Genomic DNA, 17,835 nt, shown 5'->3' on the forward strand with positions numbered 1-17,835 from the left:
TTGGTGACAGAAGAAGATGGCTGAAGGAGACGGTTGATTTGGGAAATGTGATTTTTCTAAGTAATAGAGAACTGAAGTACTAGCCTTTATATTTGGTAATGCAATGCAAATTGATTTTCAACATCACCATCACTGCTCATATCTCACTGGTTCAAGTTTATTTGACTTACATTATCTATGTAATGGAAGGACGCGGCCTGTATATAATTTATTTAAAAAATGACACTAAAATAAAAAAAATGTTAAAAAAGACTTTAAACATTTAACTTTGAATCATAAGAAGACAGTTAAAAAAAAGTGAGGGGCAATTTCATTAAAAAACACATTTTAACATCCACATGTCAATTTTAAACTTCCTTCCTCTATGGTGGATCTAGATGTCATATATTTGTGTATGTATATATACATAAGCCATTCATGAGATTAGTGTGAACCTTGTCCTCCCTGAAGGTGCAAAGGCCAGGCACACTGCCGCTGCTCATATGCATCTCTTTTATTGTCTATTGTGTGTAATCACAGTCTCCTCGCTTCTCAGTGCCAGACTTTTGACCCCTTTTATTTTGTTGTCCATTTTCAGCTGCTCCGCAACATAACAGGCATTAGACTGCTGAACAGATGTGCAGGGATGGGGGGCAGTCAGTGAATGCTAATGAAGGTTCCTGAATCACCAAATTCTGAGAATGGATGGCAAAATGAGGAAAAGTAGTAAAACGCACATTAAGTCCAATTTTAGTGAAATGATGGCTTCAACTTAAAAAAAAAAAAGGCTTTAATTATAGCTGTAACCCAGATCTTACCGTGTGAGTCTCGGGCCACGTGTGCGTTTGTGTTTTTCTGTGTCATCGCGTGCACGTGTCTGTGTACGTCACTTACATGCAAGCGTGTGCATCAGCATTCTGGCTGTCCGTGCATGTGTGTATGTGTGTCCCCCAGGCTAGACAAAGCATGCTACTCCTTGGCAGTTCCCCCCTGTCACCGCAGAGGCCTCAGTGTGAGTGCAAGTGTGTGATCAATCTCACGTGGACCAGTCGTGGTGTCAGGGCAGCAGTGGATCTGACTCTCACTCACCCCTCTATCTCTCTCTCTGTCTCCCTCTCATCTCTCCCCCTGTCCCATTTCTCTTCCTCTTTCTCTCTTGCTCCTATCCAGCCTTTTCTTTGACTGTGGGACAGTAGGGATGCTGGGTCAGAAGCAAGCCTATAGAGCACCCATCTATCCAAGAGGATAATTAATGCATGCCAAGTTGGACGACTGATCCCGCCAGCAGACTACTCCAAACAGGTACCTATGCCTTCCTCCTCTGTGGAGCTGCCCTGCTCTGTCTCACTTTGTCACCTGATCTTTGCTGACTGACTGATTTGCTGACTAGCACTCACTCATGCTTCCTCTTTTTCACACTGTCTCTCTCCCGCCCTCTCTCTCTCTCTCTCCTCACTCTTTCACTCTCTCTCTCTCTCACACACACAAACACACACCGCTCGCACATACTGTACGCAAGACAATACTCAAGTGCACGCAGTCACATTACTGAGTAACTTTTAATAGTGTTTTCTTGAATTAGAATGGCTCGGTTTTTGCTCCACAATGTGTGGGTTTGCAGGTTTACAGGTGTAGAGTTAGAGAGACACATTTTCTGCTCTGAGGTGGCAAATGTCATGTTTTTGAAGTTGAAGTGGGTTGTCTTTACTGCTCTGGGCTGTACTAGGTGCTTCTACACCTCTGATCGCCTCTGATCGACTTTCACAAAGGTTACAGCTTCTCTCTTTACTGTGATTTTGTGTATTTGATGTGTTACTCCTTGCTGAGTTAAAAAAAAAAGCACAATATGTGGCAAACTGTGATAATTCTCAAGCATATAAGTCTGTTTGACTGCTTTGCAACATTGTTCCCTCTTTACACCAAAATGTGGGGCTCCTAAAAATTATTATAAGAATAATAAACAATAAAAAGAATGAAAGATGATATTAATTTAAATGGTATTGAAGGTAGTAATGGTTGTTAAACTTGAAGTTGCAGTATGAGTAGTACATTTGTTAGTTTTCCAAATGATGGTTTATTCTCTTTCTATTTACTGCCAAACTAAACAATATGCATTAAATTCACACGACCTGGTAAAAGGATAATTAAAAACTTTAGCCACTGTTTTGAGTTTCCCCTCGTCCCATTAGTCAGATTGACAGGTTAGATCAACTTTCGAAGTCCTGTAGGTATGTAGGCAAACAGCTACTTCACAGATGTGAGAAAAGAGGAAAAGGCGTTTCCTGTAAATGTCACTCTCATTTTTAGATGAAGAGAGATTTTTCTAAAGGGTCAGCACAAGAATTTATGGTAGGCACTGCTCTGGGACTTTTCAGAGGGGGTTAATTTGGAGAGTATGTGCCAAGGCTTTCAGCAGTCTTTTTTTTTTTTTTTGCCAAAAACAAAAAAACAACAACAACAAAAAAACCCAAAAACCTGCCATCAAAAGCTGTTTGGTGTTGTATTGTAATATGTCTTAAATATGTTAGCATTCCATTTATTAGATGACACTAGGTAACCCATTTAGAAGTTGTTTTAAACTTAATTTACACGTACATCCACCAGTCCAAAAGGTTAATGGCTGACAAATTAACCCCTGCAGCATTATCTTACAAATGGCCTGCAGCATATGATAACCTATAATCAATATCACCAATTATATGTCAGGCAGAGGCTATTGGCTGTGACCTGTCTCTTGTGGAGAGACTTTCTGAGGAAACAGGATCTCCTCCACTATGTAGATGCAGGATATCTCACATGCTGATGTCATTAGAGACACCTGGGACCACCTATCATCCACTGGCTGCATCTATTCATCTGATTTTGTTGCTTCATAACCTTCCACTCTGCTTTTTTTCCCTCTTCTCCTCCACTTCATCTTTGTATCCTCTGCATCTTCTTACTCTTGTCCTCTTCCTTCCTTTGTCATTCTGCCTCTCCATCTCTCGTTTTAAACAAATGTGGTCATTTTCAAAACATAGTCTAAAATGTTTAGTCGCACATTTCCTTGTGACTGCCACTTGGCAAAAAACACATAAGAAAAATTTCTGACCAGATATCATCGTTTAATTTTGTCATAATACCTAAAACATTTTGCTGCTCAAATGCTGCTTATATAATCCTTGAGCTGAATGTGCCTTTATTAATAAAGCATTTTCACCCAAAGAATAAACAACCAATTTTATTTAAATTGACTGGAAATCAGAAAAACTTAATTTTTCCTCACTCCATCTTTTTTTTTTCCAAAGGATTTGACTCTGGAGAAACCACAAACCCGGCCTCACACATACAAATCACTACTTGAATCTGAACACCTGAGCTTCTCCTTACAGTTAAAATAAAATGATTTTGTTCTTAAGTTGAGATAAAGAAAGTGTTAATGACAGTTTTTTTTAAAATTTAACAGGCCATTCAACAACTCCAAACGTGAAATTAAAATTACATAATTAGTAATAAATAAAGAAATAAGCACGATTAAAAAACATGCCAGGTAATGCTTTTAGATAACTGTCGGCCTTTTGCTAAACATGAGCACCTGAAGGTTTAATGAAGTCAAGCTGCTTCCAAATTAGAAGTATTACAACCACTGTAATGATACAGCTTGCACTATTATTATTTTTATTTATTTATTTATTTTACTATTTTGCCCCAAATCACCCGATACAGCTTTAAAAAAGTGTGTGGCTTAAGCTTTTTTGTTTACTTTTACATGACGAGGAAAAAAATCTAATTGGGTGGCCTCGTCACAAACTTTAAAAATGAAAGGTTACTGATTCTCAGTTTCCGTCGTGGTCTAAACGATTTAAATGGAAAATAATATATTTATGAAGTAGGCGACCCACCTTATATTCGATATTTCTCAAGTCTTACATTTCGTGGAGATTCATTTAAAATGTATCGTCTACAACTCTTTATGCATTTGAATAATAAAAAAAATAATAATGATACAAATAATAATAATAAACAAAAAAGACATGTTGTTTATTTATTTGGCGCTGGAACATTCGGGCAGACAGGCAGGATGTAGACAGCAGGCGCTTCTGTCTGCGTCCGCGCTGCTCCCGTAATGGTCACTGGCTTCAGAGACCTTGAACTTCACCGGAGCTGCTTGGGGGTTCAAATGCGGGGGGGCAGCTGAGAGCCATATGCCTTCAAGTGACTGCTGTTACACCCAGCGCAGGGGTGAGTAATGCTCACCGACTCTTACAGGGAGGACAAATACCCACTGGTTCTCTGACGCCTGAATATTTCTCTAAAATATATATAATCCTTCATATTTGCGTATCTGCGTTTGTTCAGTTTTTTACACAAATCTCGCGATTATGAATTTCCCGTGCTCCACACTGGCCTGCGTGTCACTGCTCTGCGGGCTTACAGCATTAATTTTGATCAAGAAATGAAACCTGAAATTGATTAAAATTTTATATTCAGGAAGGTATATATTTCTTAAATTTCCGCGATAAAGGCCTCATGAATGTTGAACCTTTGAATAGCAGCATGCAGATGGGCCTATAAAATATTCAGCCAAGAGAAAGGTAAGTGATGTGTAGAGTTCAAAACAAAAAAAGGGAGGGGGTCAACTTAGGGTGGGTTTAGCCCCCTCACACTGCAGCCACCCGTTACCCTCACCCACGCTGCTGTCCAGAGCTGCTTTAAATTTCGGCCCATCTTAGGATACAGAGGGTGGGGTTGTGGCTTACTGGAAACCAACATAAATAGAAGGCAAGCAAATAATTGTAAGGCCTACTCGACTCTAAATGTCTTGGTGATGGTCCTGCTACATTCATCATCCTCTTTTGTTTTTTCTTTGTTTCTTTTTTTTTCTTTTTCTTTCCTTTTTACCCACAAAACGGGCTATTTTGTTTCATAAATGTTAATTGATTAATGATCAAACATTCTCGCCAGTAGATCCGTTTACATCCTGCATTGATGTTTCAGGTTTCTATTTTTATTGCACATCAGTTTGGGCTATGTAAGACTACAGGCCCTATCCTCTACACGATATGTCAGTTCTTGCAGTATATGATGTCATGTTTGAAATCCCTTTGGTCTTTGAATGACTGAAAGTAACTCTTAATAACGGAGGCTAAATAAACACTATTATTTCGCTGTTGTGGGGAAAGAGATGGGGCTGACACCGAGGTTGAAGATAAATAAATGATGTTTAGATTTGAATCTTGAAAACAAACTCAGGTAGATGAAACGCTTGATTGTGGCAGGTCCCAATACTACTCGTTTGCCTGCTCGGAAAAAAAAAGCGAAGGTTTATTATCCATATTTTCTACCGCTAAACTTTGATAAATAATGAAAAAAAAAGTTTGGGGTTATTTTTTATCCGGAGGCTCATAAAACGATTTGGCAAAGATTAAACAGCAGGCCCTACTCTGACTTAAATTACACTGAAGTCAGGTTTATATTATAAATAATTTAGTCTTAAGAAAAAAATTGGGATTATTTATGTCGCTCTTTTCACAATTAAAATCATAATTTAAAAAAAAAGTTTTTTCTACTCACAATAGCAACAACAACAAAACAAGAACAAATTAAAGAAAACTTTAAATAAATAAATAAATATATATATATATATTTACGAAAACGATTAAAAAACAACATGTTGAGTACAAGATTGGCCCTAATTGGTATACTCATGCTAACAAGTGTCCTATTAGAATATAATGAATATTAAATAGACGGAATAAACTTGTCAGATTCAATTGGATCACTCGTCAAATTCCTCAACAGTTGGCCCGCGAGGCAATTAATACAAGCTATTACCCCGCGATAAGGCCTAATTAGCCCCGATTAGTGCAGAAGGGGAGGGTGGGGGCGCTAATTGAAAAATCCTTCAGAAAAGGGAGGTTGTGTATTGTAGGCACGAGCTCCTTAAGCAGCTCTCAGTGGTAAATACCATTCACATTCAAATGAGAGTGACAAACTTTGGCACAGAAACAAGCACACGTCCGCCTCCCGGCCTCAGCCTTTTTTTAAGCGCTCCGCCTTTTGTTAACCTGACACGTGCTTAGAGGAGCGTGATATGGTTAATTCCGTAGGAGGATGGCACTGTGCCCGACAGCCCGGAAAAGAAACCCGACCACATATATTTAAAAGAAAGAAAGAAAGAAAAGAAACAATAAAAAAAAAACCAATAATTAAAATGATCTCTTTTTTTTTGGCCTCTGCTTTCACCTTACATTAAAATGTAAAGCTCCCAGAGACATGCGCACACAGCCAAGCGCGCACACAGCAGCCAACAAAAGCACAGTAGAAGAATAATCTTCGTTGAAATAAAAAGGGGGAGTGTGTGTGTGTGTGTGTGTGTGTGTGTGTGTGTGTGTGTGTGTGTGTGTGTGTGTGTGTGTGTGTTAAGAATGGACTTCAAATGCGTTTAAGCTACAGTATAGAGAGCAGAGCCTTGCACCTGTCTCCCTCTCGCTGGAGATTTGCACCCCTCCTGCTGCCGGCATTGAACAGTCGTGTGTGTCTGAGTGTGCGTGTGTGTGACCAGCCATGCATGTCATATTTTTCGACCGAGACACACGCACTCGCACATCCAAACGACGCCTTTCCTGCGGCATTTGTCTCTTTCTTGCGCATTACAGTGAATATGTGACCTAAATAACCATTTTATTGTCTGTTCCTCCTTTTAGGCTTCTCATAAGAACAATCCGTAATATTGCACGTTTTGTCGTATCCTCCCTCCTTCTCCATGGTATAGTCTTCTTTGATGAGTGTAATATTAACATGATAAGGAGATGTCAATGAAAAGCTCTCTACCTGACTGAGCAGACGGCTCTGTGATATACTGGGTCTAATGTAATATTAATGCATGCAGGGCTTGTTTCTTATCAGGAAAGATCTCTCCAAAATTGTCCTCCACAGGGACCCACTTAAAGAGTGAAGCCCACATAATAGAAATGATCACTCTTTTTTAGCCTGCATCTGAAAGATATCACTCCGTTTTATGCAGTTTGTGACAGGAATGCTAAACTCTTTATCTTTTATTTACCATTTGCATATGTATATGTTTTTAGTTCATTCAGACACATTATTTTTGTTAAATGTACAGTTTTAAGTTTGATCATCTCCCATTAAACATTTTTTAATAATAATCGCCATTAAAATAAATTAATTCAATTAAAATTTCATATTTTTTATAAATATTTAGGCTCTGGGGCTGAGAATATTCTGAGATCAAAATGAAAATGATTATTGTAAAATTGGAATCATGCTAAGTCACTAAATGAAAGTACTTACATTTGAAATTAGATTGCACTTTTACTGCTATCATCATAATTAATCTGGAATTCACTGGTAATTTCTCATATTAATTGCAAAGGTATTTCCATTATCCTCTGTTTATTATATTTATTTGCATATGCATATTAATTTATAATATCTTAATGGTTATCTGAGAATCGCTACAAAAAATCAGAAATAATTTTTGTGCATGGTGCCGAATAAGTGTTGACTTCAGCTTAGGTCACTTGAGTTGTATTTAAATGAAAAAATGTTGTCACTTTTAGGTATTGATTGTGGGATTGCAAATATGTAAGTAAAATTGAGTGTTGATGTGCCTCGTCTGGGCTGTTCCCTGTTAACAGAGAGCACCCAAGGATAATGAGGCATAATGCTGCCTGAGACGGGGCCTCCTGCTGAATAAATCCTAAATTATATCCCAAACCTAAAGTGAACATTCTCCTGGGGGCTGCAAGGTCAAGTCCATGACCTTTAACCCCAGAGAGTCTGGGTCTGGAGAGGAGGTGAAGCAAGAGACTGAACATAGCTGCTGCTGCTGCTGATGATGATGATGGCAAGGGAAGTGCCGAGGACCTGGTTGTTGTATGTCTCCGCAGCCTGCTGTCCTCAGCCCTGCTCCTCCAGCTTGATTTTAGCCAACACTCCATCTATTATTTAGGAGACTTATTAAAAGTTATTTCAGAGCCATCAGGTCCTGCCAGATGACCTGAGAAAGAGGCCCTCCTGAGTGGCCAGGCAGACTGGATAATCCAAATGGACACAGTGGAACTGCTAAAACACATAGACTGAAAACAAACAGAAAACAGAGCCTGCATTATTAAGAGGTGCATCAACTATAGGCAAAATAAGAGCTTTTCAATATTTCACAAGCACAATCTCAAGTATAGAAGAATGTTTAATTAAAGCCAAGTTTTGCAGTAAGATGGAAAAAAGTAGATGGCATGAAGCATGAAAAGCATAAAAACCCAGTTTCAGCAATGCACAAAACTTTATTAAATATCTTCTGAATTATGTGAGAAAAATCATTTTTAAATTCTTAAATTTGTTTCAAAAAACAGAGCAAAACAAAAAAAAAAGACTTAAGCAAGACCTGTTTTAAAATTTTGAGGTTTTGATGAAATGAAGCGGAAACTAACAGACGTTTGAACCACAGGAATTCACAAAAATAGGGTTGTAATCATTACAATATTTTAAATGTAAATTGTTTTCATTTGTTAAGTAAACTGCAAATGCACCTTATTTTCTGGGAATATTTAAATACTACAGCAGCAAACAAGAAAATCCAACAGAAGAGGATTTTGTTTCAAATCCCTTTTTAAATTTTATTCGAATTCTACAGCCAATAAAAGCCGGACCATATTCAAACATGTAGGCTTAGGAGGCCGACTTAACCTATGGCTTGACACGGCTTTTGTGTCGTTCTGTGTTTAGTTTTGAATATTCATATCTTTGTTGTAAAAGCGTGACATAACCTTTTTCCACCTAATGAGATGTGCGCACATGCACTTCCCATCTGTGTCCAGAGAGGGCAGGGCTATCATGGAGAGGTGGGGGTGGGGGGTGATTGGGGTTGGGGGTGAAAGGCGCACAGAGCAGGAGCTGGCCGAGGCGGAAAGGTCAGGAGAGGCAGGAGACAGGCGGGCTGGCCGACCACTAAAGCTTTGAACCTAACAGATGGTGAAGGTTAGGTGACGTCGCCTCGCCTGGCCTTTCCCCAGTAATTGAGGATAATTTGAGCACCAAAGAGAGCAGGCCTGTCCACTGTCAGGCCCAGAGAGGAGAGACGAGGTTAATATGAAAATGATTTTGCATTATGGTTGGCTTTGTGAGGCTGGGCGCAATCCTAATCCTGGCCTGAGGCAGCAGGAATGAAGAAGTGTCACCCTGGGTCCAGGCGCCACGCCATGCACATGAATACATCTCCAACCCATGGCCCTGTGCCCCCCATTAACCAGCACTCTGCCAGGACCGATTACACACTCCCACTCAGAAGCCAGGCTTTGGGGGCATTTTAGGGAGGCTTGGGAGTGAACTGACATCACCTCTTATCCCATAAGAACAAAAGAGGTACAGAAAGGCCATGTGATATCAATGGGGATTTTTCACCTCTCACCGCAGCTACTGTATCTGAGCACATCATTGCCTCTTTGCAACTTAACTCGAAACATTTGGAGCTGTTGAAATCTTATAAAGAAACACTGCAAGCGATGATGTTACATCTTGTCTAATCATTTATGTTTCCTTAGACTGTGACACATCTTTTGAAAAACTTTGCACCTTAACTACACTAACCAGACCTACACCCACAGGACGAGCTTGTAAAACTTCCCAAATGTGGGGCCAGTATATTAAGAAAGTTGCCTATTGGTGCAATGAAGTCATTTATAACTATTGATATAATAGTCAAACTGGGCATGTTAACCCGAACAGCCTTGGAGGGAGTTTCTGGGAAAATGGAGGTGCCCTAGGGACCCACTCATAAGCCCAAGTAAGACTCAATAGATAGATGTAATTTAAAATGCATGCCTGGGCCCTTCAATAGCAGAAGCTATTGAAGACAAAATAACACACTCAAACACAAAAATATTTACCCTGTCAACTGTGGAATCCTAATTTTTAGCAGGTCTGCCACAGTGAGACCAAAGTTTCAATTTTTTTTAAAGATGTAAATATTTCAATGAGCATTATCATAAATGTATGAAGTTTATCCATAATAACCACCTTAATCAGATGATTTCCCATCTGTATAGTTTGCTTGTCCATTGCTCATCATTTTTTCTGATGATCTGCTCCTGCTGTATTTATTTCATTTTTAAATTCACCATATGACAAGTGTCCAATAATCTCTCCACATGTTTGTGTGGATACACACAGCTCTTTGTGTGTCTGTGAGTAGCTGCGTGTGCTGTTGAGCTGGGTGGCCCGTGGGCTCCCTCAGGTGTAGTCCAGATGAAGGGGTCTTTACCGGGGCGTCCCTGCTGCTGTGCCCTCTGCTTGTCTACCTTGCTCCCCATGAGCAGCACGCTTTAAACCTCCTCGGCTTGTGACCTCCTCCTCCAGCATGGCCTGTCTGAGCAGTAAAGGGACTCTCCCCACCCTGGAGGATAGTCCCTGGCTGTAACTGCAGTCCCCATCTTTCTTTCGCGTTTGCCCTCCTTGTTCACAGGAGCCCCTGCTGAAGTTCATGTTCATGTAGAGAATGTAGCTAAATAATAACTTAGTGGCTCTACTTACACCACTGATTTTGGTAATTGTCTGAAAGATGAAGCAAAAGGAGTGGGGTTTTCTTCCCTCTGTGGATTGGTCAGGTGTCAGGTCAGCTGTTCTCTCAGAGGAAAAATGCTGAATAAAAACTGCATGCTGCTTCCCTAAACAATGAGAGAAGCAGCTGTTTTACGAGACTATTAGGCCATTTTCTTTTTACTGGCAACAAAGAAATGCAAACACAGGCTTACACACACTTTGAATATGACTGAATTTTTCTCTTATTTTCCAGTTTACATGTCGCTAAATCACATGAATGAAATATTTTAATCTGATTCCTCACCAGGGGTCTGTGTCTTGTTTTTTTTGTAGTGGGAGATATTGTTTTGCATGTGTTTTCTATTGTACAAGTGCAGGCTAGAGATCTGGGAGGAACCAGTGGCATGACAGGGCTTTCTATAATATTACTTTCTGATTATTTCACCTTTTTTTTTTTTTTTGCTTCAATTGGAAAAACAACATTCATCATTCTTTTGACCTATAAGATCATGGCAGAAAGTATGTCTTTGAAAGGTAAAACAAAAAATCCACTTTTAAATAAGATCAATTGTAAACAAACCTGGGGCAACCCTTTGAAAAGCCCCACCAAGAGATTTACCTCACCCTGTGGCAAATAATATTTCTTGAACTGGGCTTAAATTTCAAGTGCCTTGGGTTTATAAGAACCTGGAACAAAAGAAAGCCAGTCTCTGAACAGCAAATATTATCTGCTGGTTGGGCAAGATGTCAAGATTGCCTTTTTGTTGTCTCAAATACAGGGCCAGATCTAGTGTCTAGCAAATCCCAGAATAAACCTCAGAATAGACTCCTGTTTACTAGAATTTAGTAGGATTGCTGTAAAACCACATCTGCATTTATAGTTTGATTTAGTCCTTATCTGTGTAATGCATTTTCACAAGTTGCCTTCTTCTGGGATTACTTTAAGTTTCTTTTTAACCGCTTCCCTTGCTTGTTGAAATATGTGTTAATTCACAGTAAAAACAGCATTCAATCAACATTTGTTTTTTTCTCAGCTATCAAAATGTTTGCTCAAACTTTATTAGATTTGACTGCAATTTTAGGCTCTAAGTAATTCTGGATGACATTAGAATAACTATATTTTTTATGTTTCCACTTATGATATGCAATATAATTTATAAGAGGATTGAGTGTGGAAAAAAAAGGTGCTGGCTCGCTATATAATAGCTATCTTTCAGGATGATAAACATTGCAATAACTATTTACTGTTCCTTGGTAATAACAGTACTGGGAAACCAAGTAATGTCCTGTTCCCTTGATCAGTCTCATCGAGTCATGATGAAAGCATATGGGAATTTGCTATAGGGGCCTGGTGTGACATCCATTACTCCTTAATATCCTGTAATCTTTCCACTCTCCTCACTCCTTTCCCCCAAAATTCCCATCACTGCAAATATAACACCCCACCTCAGCACAAACATTCCCTCTCTGTCCTTAATGCTGTGACTGATTTTGTCTTTTGTTTGTTTATGATATTAAAAAAAAAGTGAACACATCAGAAAGAAATGGCTAAGTAATCATAAAAGAAAGCTGCTGCTGCACCGCTGAGTCACTTTTCTTTTAATTGGATACAGCTTTTCAGTGAACTTCACAGGCTGGGTAAAGGGAGGAACGGTACTGTCCGTAATTTCGTTTTACTTTGTAGTGAGCCCTTGTCAGAGCCAAATAAACGTAGTGCAGCTCACCGACCGGGCAACCTTTCTTACAAACCATTGCAACCCAGCAAGAGAGCCTTCTCTGTCATCTGATGTTCCACTCTACTTAAAACAGAGCTGGGGGGTTAGAGTGTGGGGTGCAGGGAAAAAAGAAAAAGAAAAAGAGAGAAGCCATGGTCCCGCTATCATCATTTTATTTTGATTTTTTTCATCCCATTCTTTAATCCCTCTGATGAAGTCTGGACAGGCAGAGGCATGCTCTCGCAGACAGCAATTTCACTTCACCATATGCGCTTCACACATGGCAGGGAGGAGAGGGGTCTGTCGGCAGCACAGCCAGGAGAAAGAAGAGAGGAAGAAAATTCATGACATGAAATCCAGAACGGGCAGCAGTCGGGTGCATTGATACCCCGTGATGTTTCGTCTGCAGCATCCACTTAATGCTCCTTTAGAAACGCGCCTGTCATGCATGCACCCTTGCAAAAACACATTAAATGAGGCATGCCACGAATGATACTTTGGCCCATCGCAAATTAATAACACATATGCAGGTAAACATATGAGCCAGGTACTCACACAGAAGGAGCCAGGTACCCACACAAAATGGTGGTGAGCTCAGTGCTGCTTTGCCCCTCCCTACACTGAGTATGTGGTGCCGACACCCCGATCACATGATTAGAGAGGATGGAAAAAGGCTGCATGTCTACTGTGGTTGCCTTCAGACTTCCCTGGTTTGTTCGCTCGCCTGTAGGAGATGCCTTTAGTACACAGTAGGCAAGCATCGGTTAAACGCAGGGCAGCAAACAGAGGGTTAGATTACACGTATTTTATGATATGACCAAAAAACAACAACTTACATTCTGAATATATTTGTTTCTGCATGCATGCCCTTAAGCACTACAACATTTATATGGATATCAAAAACAACAGCATCAACAAAAATAGATGCATGTCATTGTAAAGGCGACAGGAAGGGGAAAGGGAATAGGTGGAGGGGGGCTAAAATAATTAAATTTGGGTCAATAGACCTTGCCCAGTTACATATAAGACGAGATCCATAATCCTGCTTTTCCAGCACACTCTGTGCTGAGCAAGCAGGTTGCTCCTTAAATCTCACACTTGCTTCCTATATACATAATATATCCATCTCATATCCTCTAGTCCTGTTTATTCCCTCGGTGAAATATGTGTACATCCCAGATGGGATACATTGCTTTCGTTCTTCGTAAGGTGGATAGAGGGAGCAAGCACTGGGTTACACCAAAGCTCTGATTGGGTAATATGTAATTAAGGCTGCGTTTGGCAGCTTTCGATTTTAGGTGAGAATTGAAGGGGAATTAGAGTGGCTGTGTCTATTACTAAGCTCAACTGAGAGCTCGGGAAGCTCAGTGTCCTCTTATAGACTCCTCCGCAGTAGGCCTGTCGGGCTTGCTGACATTGAGATGCTGTTGAAATGACCCGGTATCTTTAGAGAACGTCACCGTGTCTGCAGGGACAGAAAACAAAATAGAGGCAATTTACCTGTTTGATGATGATCGATGATGACACTTTGCTTTGATTGAAAGGTTTTCGCTCATTTCGAAACAAACGTCTTAGCACAAGGGTTTCCATCTGGTCCCATCCAAGATACTACCGTGAAACATTTTTCACAGCAACACATCAGCGTCACCGCGTCCATGCCGAGTTGGACAGTAGCTTCAGTGAATCGCTTTAAATGTATTTTAAATGGCAATAATGAGTCCTGCTGAGTGATTGATGTTGTCAGCAAATAGAGTATACCTAGGCAACCCTGGGCCCAGCAGGTGTAGATCAGCAGTACATTACGCAGACAGGAGAAATGTAGCACGCATGTGTTGGTGTCTGAGAGAAGAAAACATATATCAGCCGTCCCTCGGCAGAGGCAGTGCATGTACTGTAGCCACTGGTTGTGTGGTAAGAGCTTCGCCCAGGAGGATCTGTATAATGCTCTTCATTTGCTGGAGGGAAAACTGAGACATCCTGAGATATTGACCCAACTATTGACATCATTTGATGGTTTCTTTCAAGCATATTGTTAGGCTGCCAAGGAAAGAGAGTGAGAGTGTCTAGGGGGTGATCTCTCTGTCATCAGGGCCGCATGTGTGTAATGTACTACATGCATATTCAAGCTACTGTTGTTTAGAAAAAAGTAATCCCTCATCCTGGCCCGTGCAGCTTAGCCTTCCTCTTTTTCAAGTTTTTAAATCAAAGAAAGGCTCCAGCTCACTAACGCTTCTCATGCCTGTCAGTTTGTGTGTGTGAGTGTGTGTATGTATCAGCTGGTCTAATTAAGTAAATGTGTTAAAAAAAATAATTGTAATTTTTGGATAATCACAGTGAAATTCATCATTCATCATTAAACTGTAATTTGTTCCTGTTGAAAATTTAAATATTTTAGTCACCATTTGGTAATTACCCTAATTCACTGAGAGACTGCTACTGCGTCCAGTCAGCGTTTGGTCTGTGGAGGCTGCCCTTGACTTTGAGCCGTTCCCAGGCTCCTAAGGGCTGCAAGGGGCTCCAAGGGGACAGCTTTGTGTGACGCACAGAGAGCAGATGTTCCTCTGCATTTGTTGTGACCAGTTTGGGATGCTTTCTCTGTCCAGACATGACCTCCGACCCTTTAGGTTGATTAGCATGCTCCCGCAGTAGGGGTTGAAAAACAAATCTCTCGTAATCACAGCAGCTTTGCATTTAAGATGGGAGGAAAATCTGTTTTCAGCGAAGGATCTTTTTTCAGTTCAATGCATTAAACTGATAAGCTGTTATATGTGATTTTTTTTATACAAGAAATTTGTTTAGTGCTATTTTGGTTATCTAAACGAAATCTGGAAAAAGCTTAGCACAGTGTCTTATTTTAATAAAAAAAAAAATGCATTTTTCTTCCTGACTATTTAAAGGCCTTTGCTTTTGGAATATTTTCTTTTAGGCACAATACCTCTGAATTTTGTGTATGATTGTATTTTTCTATGTTTTCTTTCTTTATCCCTTCTTTCTTGCTTTTCTGCACAGATACAATAAACTACATTAAATGAGAATTTTTATAACATGGATATAGTAGTGGGTCTTTATGCTTTATGGTTATATTTAAAAAATGACACTTAAGCTACAAACACTCTTAGGCTAACAAAAGTTCAGCTTCAAGTTTAAGCGGTACAGTTTTTCTTTTTTCCCCGTCATGCTGTGTTTGTGTGTACCACTTTCACTGTATGCAAGGTTTCTGAGAACTCATATGTGCGAAGATGGAGCTCAAGCAATGCATCCCAGCTGAACTGGGAATATATTCCACTTGTCTTAAATAGTTAGGTCATGAATTCACCTGGCATGGCACCTCTGTCTCAAATAGGGGTCCTCTCTTCTGCTTTTCCTTCCGCTCACTATGTATCATGCAGCGCTGAGATGTTGTGAAGCTGCTCCCCACTGACCACCTTAAGGCCCCCGGGCTTTCTGTGGGGAATGAGCTGACTTGCTGACCACTTCAATAAAATTCAATCATGGGTATCATTCACAATTCTTGTAACTATGTTCAGACTTTATAATGTGACAGGCTCTGTCAAAATCTAGATTATTGGAATAGAAGTTAAAGCAAAATTTTCCTCCAATGGATCATTTGTGGGTGGGGCAAATGCTGTTACTGAAAGGTGTGCTGAAAGGGAAAAGGGAAATGGGAAGACTTTCGGAATATTGATTCTTGTTAAACAAGGAAAGTTAACTTTTCTTGAGTTTATCAAACTAAATGCAGTGTGAACAGGTATGCAGGGCACTAACGGTTCAGTGTGTCTGACAGGATGTTTGTACGTATCAGTGTTGAGTTTGATGCTTACAAATGATTACCCTCTTTTCTTTTTTAAAAAAAAATGTATATTTTAGATGGTTTTTTTAGGTCTCTGTTATTCCATGTGGAAAATAGCAATTTTGCCACATTGGATAGTACAAAGTCTTTATTAAGAAGAACTGATATCCCTTTAAAATTATCAGTGATGCAGTAAAATTACTCATTGTAAAACTTTAATTTCACAATGAAAAAATGGAATTTTGATATGAATGCAAGCCCCATAGTCATAATCACAGTCCTGAAAAAGAAACGCCTTGCACCGCTCTGTTATCCTGATCAATTATATTTAATAATCTATTTTACATCCCGACTAAACTCTCGTATGACTCAGTTCTACTGGCTAAAAACTAAATGCCGGCTGATTCATGCTTTACAAGTTTTGATTGACAAAATGATGAAAATAGGATTGGTCTGTAGAGAAAAGCAGCTTCGTGGGGCTGAGCTTTGGTGGCTTTTTATTGTCCATCCCTTCTGAGACATGCTGCACAGACTCAGGTTTATTTGACCTCAGCCACATTGTTGACTTTTTCAAGGTAATGGGAAGCATCTTATTGTGTTGTCTGAGGTACGTTGATTATTGCTTTCCCTATGAAAGTTTCTCCAGGATCAAAGACTCTCTCATGCATTAATAAAGGGTGTTTTGTGAGACTCTTATTAGCTGTAATGTGCCTGTCTGGTAATTCATGTCTGATGGCAGCAAGCGTCAGTTGTAGGCGGAAGAATGAAAGAGCACAGACAGTGTTGTATTTCAATATTGCTGCCTTTTATGGGTACTGGGGCTAAATTTATATTGATCTGAATTTGATAATGATTCTATTAGCTCTATTAAATCTGTATATATTCAAGGGCTCAGTTACACACTGAAACAGAAAAAGAGCCAAAGAAAACAAATTAGTGTGTAAGGGTGGATTGTGTTGCATGTAATATAAGAGGGGGCCAGCGGGGATCATCAGGAGCTGTCAGTGAAGTTGGAAAGGAGAAAAGAAGAGCCTGTGTTTGTGCTTGTGTATGTGTAAATATCTAAATTGCTTCTGGCAGATGATAATTAATAGATGTAATAAATTATTCAAATTGTGCGTGGTGTGTGTGTGTGTGTGTGTTTGTGTGCGTGTGTGTGGGAGGTTAATATACATAAACCTATAATATGTTTGTGTACATTTTAAAATGCAACACTCTGTTTCACAAGTATTTTTGTGCTATAAAATCTTATATTATCACCTGTTTTTTTTATTAAAGGAAGTTTAGCATACCTAGCTGCATCCTAGGTGATAATCTTCTCCTCCAACATAGAAGTTGGTCCGTTTACAGAGGCCACTAGGTCAGTTGTTATTAACACACTTACCAATTATTGGCACATCACTGACACTGGTCAGCGAGCCTGCCAATACCTGTCTCCTGCTATCATGGCCAGACAAAGGTCATTATCAGAGATCTGGGCCACAATGGGGGACCTCAGGGACTCCACTATTCACCGGCTCAACAGGCCTATAGCCAAGGCAGATCAGGTCAAGGCTAGCGCCTGCCCTCCAACCTCAGCCTCTCTCTGACTTCTTCCTCTTCTCTCTCTCTCTGCATTTCTGCCTCATCCTGTTTTTTTTCCCTTTACCACACGCCGCAGCTTCCATGAAAGACTTTACTGGCACACCTTGATATTTTCTTAGTTTCCGGGGATGTTTTCTATCACTAGATTTACAGCCATGTAGGTTATCATCACTGAGTGCCTCCAAGCTTTGCCTGTGGCTTGCAGTTAACAGTTGATATGGAGGAATC

At 39.9% G+C, this 17,835-nt stretch overlaps 1 protein-coding gene and 1 long non-coding RNA gene across 3 annotated transcripts in view; one reads left to right on the plus strand and one right to left on the minus strand.

The window, feature by feature from the left end:
* The window catches only part of zfhx3b (zinc finger homeobox 3b), a 288,437-nt gene that overhangs the window by 52,717 nt on the left and 217,885 nt on the right, over positions 1–17,835 (plus strand). Inside the window, exon 2 of one of the 2 annotated variants that reach the window (XM_085269700.1) lies at positions 1,150–1,281. The exons of the other annotated variant lie outside the window; for it this stretch is intronic. The gene's annotated coding sequence lies outside the window, so the exon portion shown is untranslated. The remainder of the gene's footprint in view (positions 1–1,149; positions 1,282–17,835) is intronic. 2 annotated transcript variants of the gene reach the window in all.
* Positions 12,393–12,855, minus strand: LOC146583294 (uncharacterized). Its single transcript, XR_014893116.1, has 2 exons — positions 12,789–12,855; positions 12,393–12,533 (listed from the first exon to the last, which is right to left on the minus strand). It is a non-coding gene; the product is annotated as an uncharacterized LOC146583294 (long non-coding RNA).

Source organism: Mchenga conophoros, linkage group LG1 (assembly GCF_057382185.1).
Source record: "Mchenga conophoros isolate Kocher_MC1m ecotype Shallow Benthic linkage group LG1, M_conophoros_male_GT1.1, whole genome shotgun sequence".
In the NCBI taxonomy this organism is placed as follows: domain Eukaryota; kingdom Metazoa; phylum Chordata; class Actinopteri; order Cichliformes; family Cichlidae; genus Mchenga; species Mchenga conophoros.